We start from the raw sequence: 10,270 nt of genomic DNA on the forward strand, positions 1-10,270 counted from the left end.
AAAAAAAGTTGATGTTTTGCATCAACTCGTGCAAAACATCAACGTTTAGGTTAAAAGTTGATGTTTTTCATCGAGTTGATGCAAAACATTAACTTTTCAACACAACTTGATGTTTTGCATCAAAGTTGATGCAAAACATCAACTCTATCACAAAACTTGATGTTTTGCATCAAGTTTTAATGCTCCGGAGAAGAAAGTTGGAGGATCGGAGGTGGATTTTCACAAACGGCATGTTTTAGCAATTCCTTTTAACCTACCATGCTCATACGACCTATTCCATAAATTTTGAGTACCAACACGACTATGTTTCGATATGATGTATAGACATCACATAGCAATTTACTGCATCAGCAAATCGCTCTGTGACGTCTGTAGATCACACCGAAACATAGTTATGTTGGTACTCAAAATTTATGAAATAGGTCATCTAAATATGCTAGCGTAAACGGAATCACTAAAATATGTCTTTTGTGAACACCATCCTCTGATCCTCCAACTTTCTTCTCCACAGCGTCTGAAACATGTTGCAAGACATCAAGTTTTATGATAGAGTTGATGTTTTGCATCAACTTTGATGTAAAACATCAACTCAGCCTATAAGTTGATGGTTTGCATCAACTTTGATGTAAAACATCAACTTTTAGGGGGCTATTTTTCTTAACTTTGAAATATTTTTATATTTTTTTTATGAGATTGGTTTTATTTTTGTCACCAATAAATCTGTAAAAAAATCATTCCAAATAGTAGATAGTAGCCAATAAAATCTCAAAGAACTTAAAAGACATCTATAAATCACAGAATTAAAGAAAACTTATACCTAAGATAAGGTGATATAGGTAGAACATAGGTTTAGGGATAAGGATTTGAAAAACACACATGGCAGCAACCTTTGACTACAAATTTGAGAAGAGGTCATTAAACAAAATGCTTTTCTATGTATCCATGTAACCTTTGTATCATTAATAATATCGATATATATAGTAGATGTCGAAAATTCATGATAGCAGAAGAGCTAGATTTGATAATCCATGATGACGTGTAATCCATTGGTTTTAATCAAGATGTGCAAGGCTCCATTGATTTGGAAAACCATGAGTTGATTGATTCGCCAATCTGAATTTTTATTCTAAAATTTATTTTAAAGTTGAAGAACTATAAGCAAATGCACGTGGTGGGACCATCTCTGTCGGGGAGTGGGGGGTGCAAGTGATCCTGGACTCTGCCATGCTTATGTGCAGTAGTATGCTCTTGGATAGCATAGGGACCTTGAATCTATTGTCATTTCATGAAAGCTCCAAGCTCCTCTCTACCATCATTAAAGAAGCCCTAAGATCCTCTATTTTCTCTTTTTATACAAAGACAATGTCACGAGCAAAGATTGCATCTCTCAACATCCTTCGTATATCCTCCAAATAATTATAACCAAAGCTCATTCTACACTACCCTTAGACATACCATCTCTCAACATCCTTCACATGTACTTTAAATAATTGTAACTAGAGTTGATTCCTACACTACTCTTAGACATGCCATCACCTACGTTCATGATAATGGCTATCTGGATCAAACATCAACATATGCATACTATGAATTTTTGCCACCACCACATATATACATGATATAGGCTACAATTTATTCCTAGCACCATTATCCATATTGCATAACAAGAATTTCCTTCATGACAACAAATGCCTACGTGGGTCAAAATTTACACCCATAGGCTATATGATGTCTGCCTCTAAAATTGTCCTGTTGAAAAAATATTTCAATTTTCTACTCTTTTAACATGCTTAGGTTTACTCAGAGCCTCTATAGTTACTGTCTTCTATATATATATATATATATATATATATATATATATATATATATATATATATATGAATAGAAGTCTACCTTTGCACACCTATAAGCTAACCTCTTTAAACTCTTAGCATTGGTTGATTACATGCCAACTACCTGCTTATAAATAATAAAGAAAGAAATTATGTCATGCAAACTACAAGGTAAGTATATACTAAAGGCTTTGCTATTTGGGTCTAGAAATAGGCTTAAGGATGTTTGTAGGATTTTTCATAAATTATGGAGCTTATAATGTTATGTATTCTAATATTTTTTGGAGTGCTTGTCAAATAATGTGCATATTTATGCATAGTGGTAGACTTTGTCGCAAGAAAGTCCATTAAAAAAAGTGTCTTATATTCATGAAATTTATAAAATAAATTTTATTTGAAAAAGATTGATATTTCTTTAAGTTGTGTAGATTCTTATGCCATTTTATACGTCAAGTTTATTTTTATGTCACAAACAACAGTAGTTTATTAATCTACGAAGGTCACACGTGTTCTCAATCTTGAAGAAAATAGCAAAATTCATGTAATTTCTAAATGTATAAATGGAATTCTAGATGTGTTTTTAAAAAACTATGTTTTTAGGCTATTTTTGAGATTTCACACATTTTGGGAGGGAATCTTTATAGGTAACCCTCATCAGCTACCTATTTTGCTCACAATAATGTTACATATAGTGGTCACATAATAAGTTTAACATACTACAGGAGATGACTATGCTAGAGATTACAGGTTTGTTACTGCTGTAAGTGCACAAGATTCTAAAATTATTGTTTGTTAAGTTGAGCACGTAATCAAGTCTGATAGTCTAACCCATATTGCACGAAAGAAGTTATGGATAAGAACACCTTTCAAGCATGGAAGTTCAAAATGATAAACATCCTCATGGGAAAAAGATATTTGAAGTTTGTTTTAGGTGAGCCATAGATTCCACTTTTGAATAGGCATGCAAGGTGTTTAAGTCATGGCATGAGAGAGCCAATAAAGTGATGTACTATGATATCTATTAGCATATTGGATGCTATGATCAACATACATCGATATATATAATGGAGAGACACCTAAGGATGCATGGGATACCTTGGTTGAAGCTGTACAACACAAGTATCAAGGTAAGAAAGATGTCTTAAATAAAAAGTTACATAATATGTGAAGGAATAAAGCTATACAGAACAAGTATCAAGGTAAGAAAGATGTCCTTAAATAAAGCATGTAATATGTAAAGGAATAAGATGAGTATTAGTGATTACTCATTAAAAGTAAAAGGGCTTTTAGATAGTCTCATGAGCTCCACTTGATGATGACTTAGTGTCGATCACACTGAATGGGCTTTGTAGAGTATGATCAATTTCAAAAATATCTCTAAACGTACGATGATGAAAGCATCCCAAAATTTGAGGACCTTATAAGGCTTTTGATCATTAAGGAGATGAAAGTGGGGAGTAAATCAAATTCCCAAAATACACACAAGGAAACACATGAATAGGCCTTCTACACAGCTAGAAGGCCTATTCATGTGTCTCATAAGCTCCACTTGATGATGACTTAGTGTCAATCACACTGAATGAGCTTTGTAAGAGTATGATCAATTTCAAAAATATCTCTAAACGCACGATGATGAAAGCATCCCAAAATGTGAGGACCTTATAGGGCTTTTGATCATTAAGGAGATGAAAGTTGGGAGTAAATCAAATTCCCAAAATACGCACAAGGAAACACATGAATAGGCCTTCTACACAGCTACATGTAGACGTAGACTCGTAGATTTTCATCTAAAGGCCATGAGTTGTAGTCCACTTTGGAAATAGAAATCATGATTAGGAATCTAAAGGCAAAAACAGGTAGAAGATGCCACTCTAGAGGCATGGGGATCTAGAGAGGCTAAGGTAAATGGGGGAAAAAATCGAAGTGAAAATGGCATGGAGTGCTATTATTGTGAAGCCAAGGTGTAAGCCAGTTTAGAAATATAAATCATGGTCAAGAATCTAATGTACAAGTGGAAGAGGCCACTCTAGAGGCATGGGGAGCCAGAGAGGCTGAGGTGGATAGAAAAAAAAAGAGTGAAAATGGCATGGAGTGCTATTATTGTGGCAAACAAAGGCATATAGCAAAGGTTTTCTATAGAAAGAAAAAATTGGGAAGTTACAACAAGGGAACTATGCATCTTCAAGAAAGCAAGCTTGAGATAGAAATGAGCAGCTTTTTTTGATGCAACAATATCAGAGTGAAAATGGTATGGAGTGCTGTTATTGTCGCAAACCATGACACAGAGCAAAGGACTACTATAAAAAACAGAAAGTGGAGAGTTATAATAAGGGAACTATTTATCTTCAAGCAAGCAAGTCGAAGGTAAAAATGAGTAGCTTTTTGTGATGAAAAAATATGCTTAGTTCCATGACTACAAATGTACAAAAATACTGGAGAAGTATGATATGTGTATTTATTTGCTTCTAACCACATGATCAATCATGGTGAGTAGTTTAGAGATATGTTGAAAATAAAGAAACCATTGTATATGGAAACAGGTGATGATACTATACATCTATGTTGGTAAGGTGCCATTGTCTATGTGTAGGACGAAACAATGAAGTATTTGGTTGATATGCTTCATGTTCCAAACATTACAAAAAACCTTAGTTCCATTGGGCAAATAGTGGTTGAGTAGGGTCTTCAAGTGAGGTTTAACTCTAATAGATGGTATGTGGAAGATTTTAATAACCAGGGCTGTGTAGTGAAAGGGAAACATAATTGGTATAATTATCTAAATGCATTGATCATGGCAATATTCAGCAGGTTGAAAAACATGTAAGCCCAAAGTATTGTTACACTTTTGCAAAAGTTTAAAGTGAATGGAAATGCACAAAGTATGTGAGGCATACTAATTAGGATATTAATCTAAGCATGCAGTTCCACATGATAAAAATGTAAGTCAAAGATCTTTTGATGTGTGATGCATTATGATGTTTGGGGACCAACAAAGATGGCATTAGTCAAAGAATGCCACTGTTATGTATCTTTCATTAATGATCACACTAGGAAGTTATGGGGATACTTCATAAAAGAGAAAAGTGATGAGTCTATGAACCTTCAAAGCTTCAAGGCTATTGAGAATGATAAAGGCATACACATAAAATGCCTAAGGTCAGATGGTGGGGAAGAATATTTCTCCAATGAATTCAGTGATTAAGAGAGCATAGGATAAATAGACATTCTACATGTAGATACACCTTGTAGCAAAATGGGGTTACACAAAGGAAGGAATGCATATTGTAGAAGTTTCCAATACATTGTTGATGCATGATAAAGGTATGTCTCACTATTTTTAGGCTAAAGGCAGTAGTAATTATGGTTTATATTATGAATAGAAACCCAGCTGCAACAGTTCATGGCATGATACCTAAACAGAAGTATACTAGTAGAAAATAAGATTTGGCACACTTAAAAGTGTTTGGGTGCATTGCCTATATACATGTAGCAGATGAGGTGAGAAGAAAATTAGATCCCAAGTTAGAAAAATGTATCTTTATTGGATATTCCCTTGAGCAGAAAGGTTATAGAATCTATAACTCCACTATGCGTGAGATGCAAGTGAGCAGAAATTTCCCATGCATTGTTGATGAATGGAAAAGGAAATTCTCACTATTTTAAGGTAGAAGGAAAATAGTTTATATTATGAACAGAATTCTCACTGTAGTAGAGTTCATGGGGCATGACGCCTGAATAGAAGTTTACTAGCAGAAAACAAGATATGGCAAACTTAAAAGTGTTTGGGTGCATTGCCTATGTACATATTATAGATGAGGTGAGAAGAAAATTGGATCCCAAGGAAGAAAAATGTATCTTTATTACATATTTCTTTGAGAAAAAAGGTTATAGAAGCTATAAACCCACTATGCATGAGATGTGAGTGAGCATGGATGTTTTGTTCAATGAGATGAGTAGCTGGTGTACACCAGTGATGAATGAAATAAATAATAATGTGGCTACAAGAAATGGAGAGCTATCAATCACATGTACTTAGTGGACCACGTGATTAAGGACATGAGTAGTTTGTATACATGAATAAAGGATTCCATATAGGTTGATATAAACAACAACATGGCTGTAACGAAAAGAGCATCAATCACATGTACTTAGTGGACCCAGAGGAGTCCTCTAGAAGTGAGTTTATTATTAGACCTTGATCAGTAAGGTTGAGGCAGGAATGCCAAGAATTTCGATACATTATTTGGTGGAAACTATTAGTGGAAAACTACAGGTGCTAAAAATTCAACAAATTCATAAAAGGGAAAAGAGAAGGTGGATCAACCTTTCATAATTCTTGATGTTTTAGCAGGCCATTCCTTTGTTAATGAGATAGTGGCTAATAACAAAGCCTTAATGAGGAGTTTGGATCTCGTCGGCTGTTGTTACACCTAGTATACAAAGAGCCAAAGTAGAGTTAAGAACTACTGGCAGTGATCCAACTGTACACAGGTCTAGGAGGGTCAGATATCTAGTGGTGATAGGTTAAGGTATGATGAGGAGTTTGGGATCCTAGCTACTATTACACCTATTGTATAAAGAGATAAAGCAATGTTAAAAACTATTGTAAGTGATCCAGGTGTACGTAGGTTTATGAGGGTCAGATATCCACTGTACAAGCTAGATTATGATGGGTATACAATTGATCATTATGCATATATGGTCAAGAAGGTAAAAGATGTAGAGCCCATTTATTTTGAGGAGGTACTAGGAAATAAGCACTCGGAAGATGCCATGGATGAAGAGATGGTTACATTGGATATAACTGGGATTTGGCATTTGGTACCTTTTCCTGATAAGAAAATGATAATTAGATGTAATTGATCAAGTATAAGGTAAGATTAGTAGAGCCAAGGGATAAGCATAGACCTATGGCATTGAGTATGAGAAGACTTTTAGCTTGGTTGCTCTAGGATAGCAATCGTGAGAGAAGTCATTGCTATGGCTACAATGAAGAGATGATCTTTACATCAAATGGATGTAAAGAATGTATGTTTACATGGTTCACACAAGAGGGGACCTACATGTAGTAGTAGAGCTACCAGGATATGAGAACCATACACACCTAATTTGTATTTATAGATTGCATAAAGCCTTGTATGGATTGAAGCAGGCCCCTAGAGCATGGTCAGGCAAGATAGGAGAATATCTTTTCATTATTAGATTTTAGATAACTAATAGATTTTTCACTTTATGTGAAAAAGATTGGCAAGGACATTATATTAATAGTCATCTATGTTGATGGCTTGATTGTCACACGAGACAATGATGTTGACTTTTATGGTAAAGATGCTACTTAAGAAGAAGTTTGAAATGAAAGATTTGGGTGAGTTGTGATACTTCTTGGGTATAGAGATGATTAGATCACATGATGGGATTTGTCTTTTATAGGCAATATATTTTGGACATGCTAACCAAGTACGGGATGATAGGTTATATGCCAATCTCAGTGCCATTGGAGCAGAACAAAAAATTGGCTACACATACAAGTGATGTTTTGGAGGACCCTACTATGTATCGGCACATTATAGGGAGCTTAACCTACATGACTATCACCACGCCATATTTGAGCTATGTTGCTAGATTGGTATGTGTGCAAACTAGTAGAGCAGGGGGGCATTGTCTTGTGTAGGAGTTTGAAATAGGTCTACCCACACACATTTCAAGGCATGCTTAGTTACTGCATGAAAGATTTGTATAAAGTGCATTTAAGATTTTTTTTCATAATGTGCTTGCTGAAGAGGTTACAAGAGGGCAGGAGAAGTATGCAATATATGGTGCGGGATTTGAAGAACAAGGTCTATTTATCTCCAGTGAATGTCTTTGACCGTGCATATGTGTATATGGAAAACTATATGGCCAACAAGCTTGCTACAAGCCTCGAGTCAACCTTGCTATGCATGCAGAACACAAGAAAGTACTATCCATCCGCACATTCCATAATTCCAAAAACTAGCAATGGGATGGATAAGAGAAGGGCGACAACAGTGTGGAAAGTGATGAAGTTATCACATCTCACTCAATCTGATGATATTGATGATATTTTCTTAATCTCCACGTTTTAGGTACTATCCAAATAGAGATTCTCCTTGAGATGAGGAAGAAGTGGACATCAAGAAGCAACCCTATAAACCTTGTCAAACGATGAGAAGAAGATGCTCCGAATGCAATAGCTCTTATCGGGTACCTTTGGCGCCATGTTCAATGAAGAATACATCAATAATCCATTCTTGAATGCTAATGAGTTTGTTCCTTTGGTTTGTGCCCACATGAGCAACGAAGGTATCATCTTTATGCGAATGGTTTGAATGCAATATAAATATCCTGGCTTAGCAGTACTACTTGTTGAATTATAAAATGCAATGTAATATTTTGTCGAGCTTTATGTAAATGCCAAATGTGAATTCATGGATGTGTCCCAACCCAATGCACATTTTGAGAAGTATGAAATCCTTGGTCAATATGTACATATGAAAACTATGCATAAATATATATTTCTCTTATGCCTTTTATCACATGTAACTTTGGTTGGTTTTTGTCATTTTTGTGAACGTGTTTGTGAGCTACTCCCCATATTCATTAATTAGTGCCTGCAAGCGGGCACTAATTAATGAATTCATACATTAAGGTTTAAGCTCTATACTTAAAAATTCAATTCATTCCAAAAAATAAAATAAAATAAAAATCTATCTAGCGTCATTTTCACTCATCGTTGTCTCTCTCAGCGTCTCTCTCTCTCTCCGTCCTAAGGTGTCATCGTTCATCCCTTCTCTCTCTCTGGATCATTCGTCTCTCAAACATCGATCTCTCTCTCTCATGCACGCATGGGGCTATTGCCCATACATCTCTCTCTCTCTCTCTCACCCACGGGGCTATTGCCCAGTCGGGAATGCGACGACCCAAGCAACTTTTATAGCTGCATTTGAAGTCTCCAGAGATAAATTTGCTTCCAGGAGTTTCCAACTTTAAAAAATTGCACCACCTCAAGCCTTCACCTAAACCTTACAAAAAAAATAAAAATCGACCTCAGGATCTACTCTTTGTCATTAATTAATTAATGGCCAAAGAAATTTGACACCCATATTTGATACCATCTTTCATCCTCTCAAACAAAAGAAGAGTTCTCCCAAAAGAAGGTAGGATGAGACCGATGGGAAAAGGAAGTCGTGCAAATAATTCTATTGTATATAAATTCTTTTAAGTAATGTTTTCTTTTTTAAAGGTAGTGCATGCCCTACCCAAAATAATGCTAAGGTAGAGTCCGTACACTAAAAACCAATGGCGTGAATACACAACTAAAGGTACTGTATGCCCTATCCAAAATAATGCCCAAAATAATACCCAAAATAATACCCAAAATAACCAATACACTAAAAACAATGGCGTGAATACACAACTAAAAACGTAAGTCTGACACTATCGATGGCGCTGTGTATATGTTGGCTCTTGTAAGGATGCTCTCAGGGATATTTAACGGCCGATAATTAAACAAGCACACACAATACCTTACCTTGCCTCATTCTCCTATGGCGCCGCCTCAGGCCCTTGCTTCCTGTCTCTTGCTTTTGCTGCTCGCTCACTGCCATCTTATCGCGATGATGCCACGTTCGTAAGCTCTTTGCAGTTTGTCTTTGCTAATTAAACATTACATTTGAGCTAATTGCGTCATGCTTTGCCCTGCGTGTATCTAATGCCGTTACATTTGAGCCTAATTACGCCATGATTTGCCCTGCGTGTATCTAATGCCGTTACTAATCCCCTCCTTTACTGCAGCGGATGGGCATCCTGATGACGACAGCGACTGCACCTGCGACGAGCTCTGCAGACACGAGTACCCCGATTGCTACTACCCGCTTGCATGCTTTTGCAATTGCGCCACCAAAGGCGCCAGCGTGGAGAAATTGTGCTTAAAGTGAAAAAAAAAAAAACTTGGTTGAAATAGCTTGGTGTGTATGATTTGAGACTACATGCAAGTACATTGATTGCAGAAAATTTGTGCTATTTGTTGCGCTTAGTTCAACATGGGAACAATCTCTTGCTTGAGCTTTGCCTAGTGTGATGTCCTTCCAATTAATCAACGTGGGAACACTCTCTTGTTTGAGCTTGTCTAGTGTGATGTTGCTCCCATTAATCAAATAATTTATGGGGTTATAGAGGAAAATTTCAACGTGTGTTTGTCCCCACATATCGACCATCTCCTCCTGAACAAAGAAGGTTATGGATCTGCCTTTGTACATGTACCTCTGCCTGAAATTTGAAGGCCGGCCTAACCTTCAATTAGAAGGCCAAATTTTACTTTGACCTTAGCTAGCCTTCAAGTTCACATAAATCTGCATATCTATATATAAAAATTTATTTAAAAAATCAGATTGATGGCCTTCGACTACAGGAATGATGGA

General features: G+C 36.1%; 1 long non-coding RNA gene across 1 annotated transcript; it reads left to right on the forward strand.

Annotated features, from left to right (window-relative positions):
- The first annotated feature begins 9,370 nt into the window (after positions 1–9,370).
- Positions 9,371–9,975, forward strand: LOC147626538 (uncharacterized). Its single transcript, XR_015268664.1, has 2 exons — positions 9,371–9,476; positions 9,645–9,975. It is a non-coding gene; the product is annotated as an uncharacterized LOC147626538 (long non-coding RNA).
- Positions 9,976–10,270: the final 295 nt, after the last annotated feature.

This window comes from Cibotium barometz, chromosome 22 (assembly GCF_041138505.1).
Source record: "Cibotium barometz isolate CiBa-2024 chromosome 22, ASM4113850v1, whole genome shotgun sequence".
In the NCBI taxonomy this organism is placed as follows: Eukaryota; Viridiplantae; Streptophyta; class Polypodiopsida; order Cyatheales; family Cibotiaceae; genus Cibotium; species Cibotium barometz.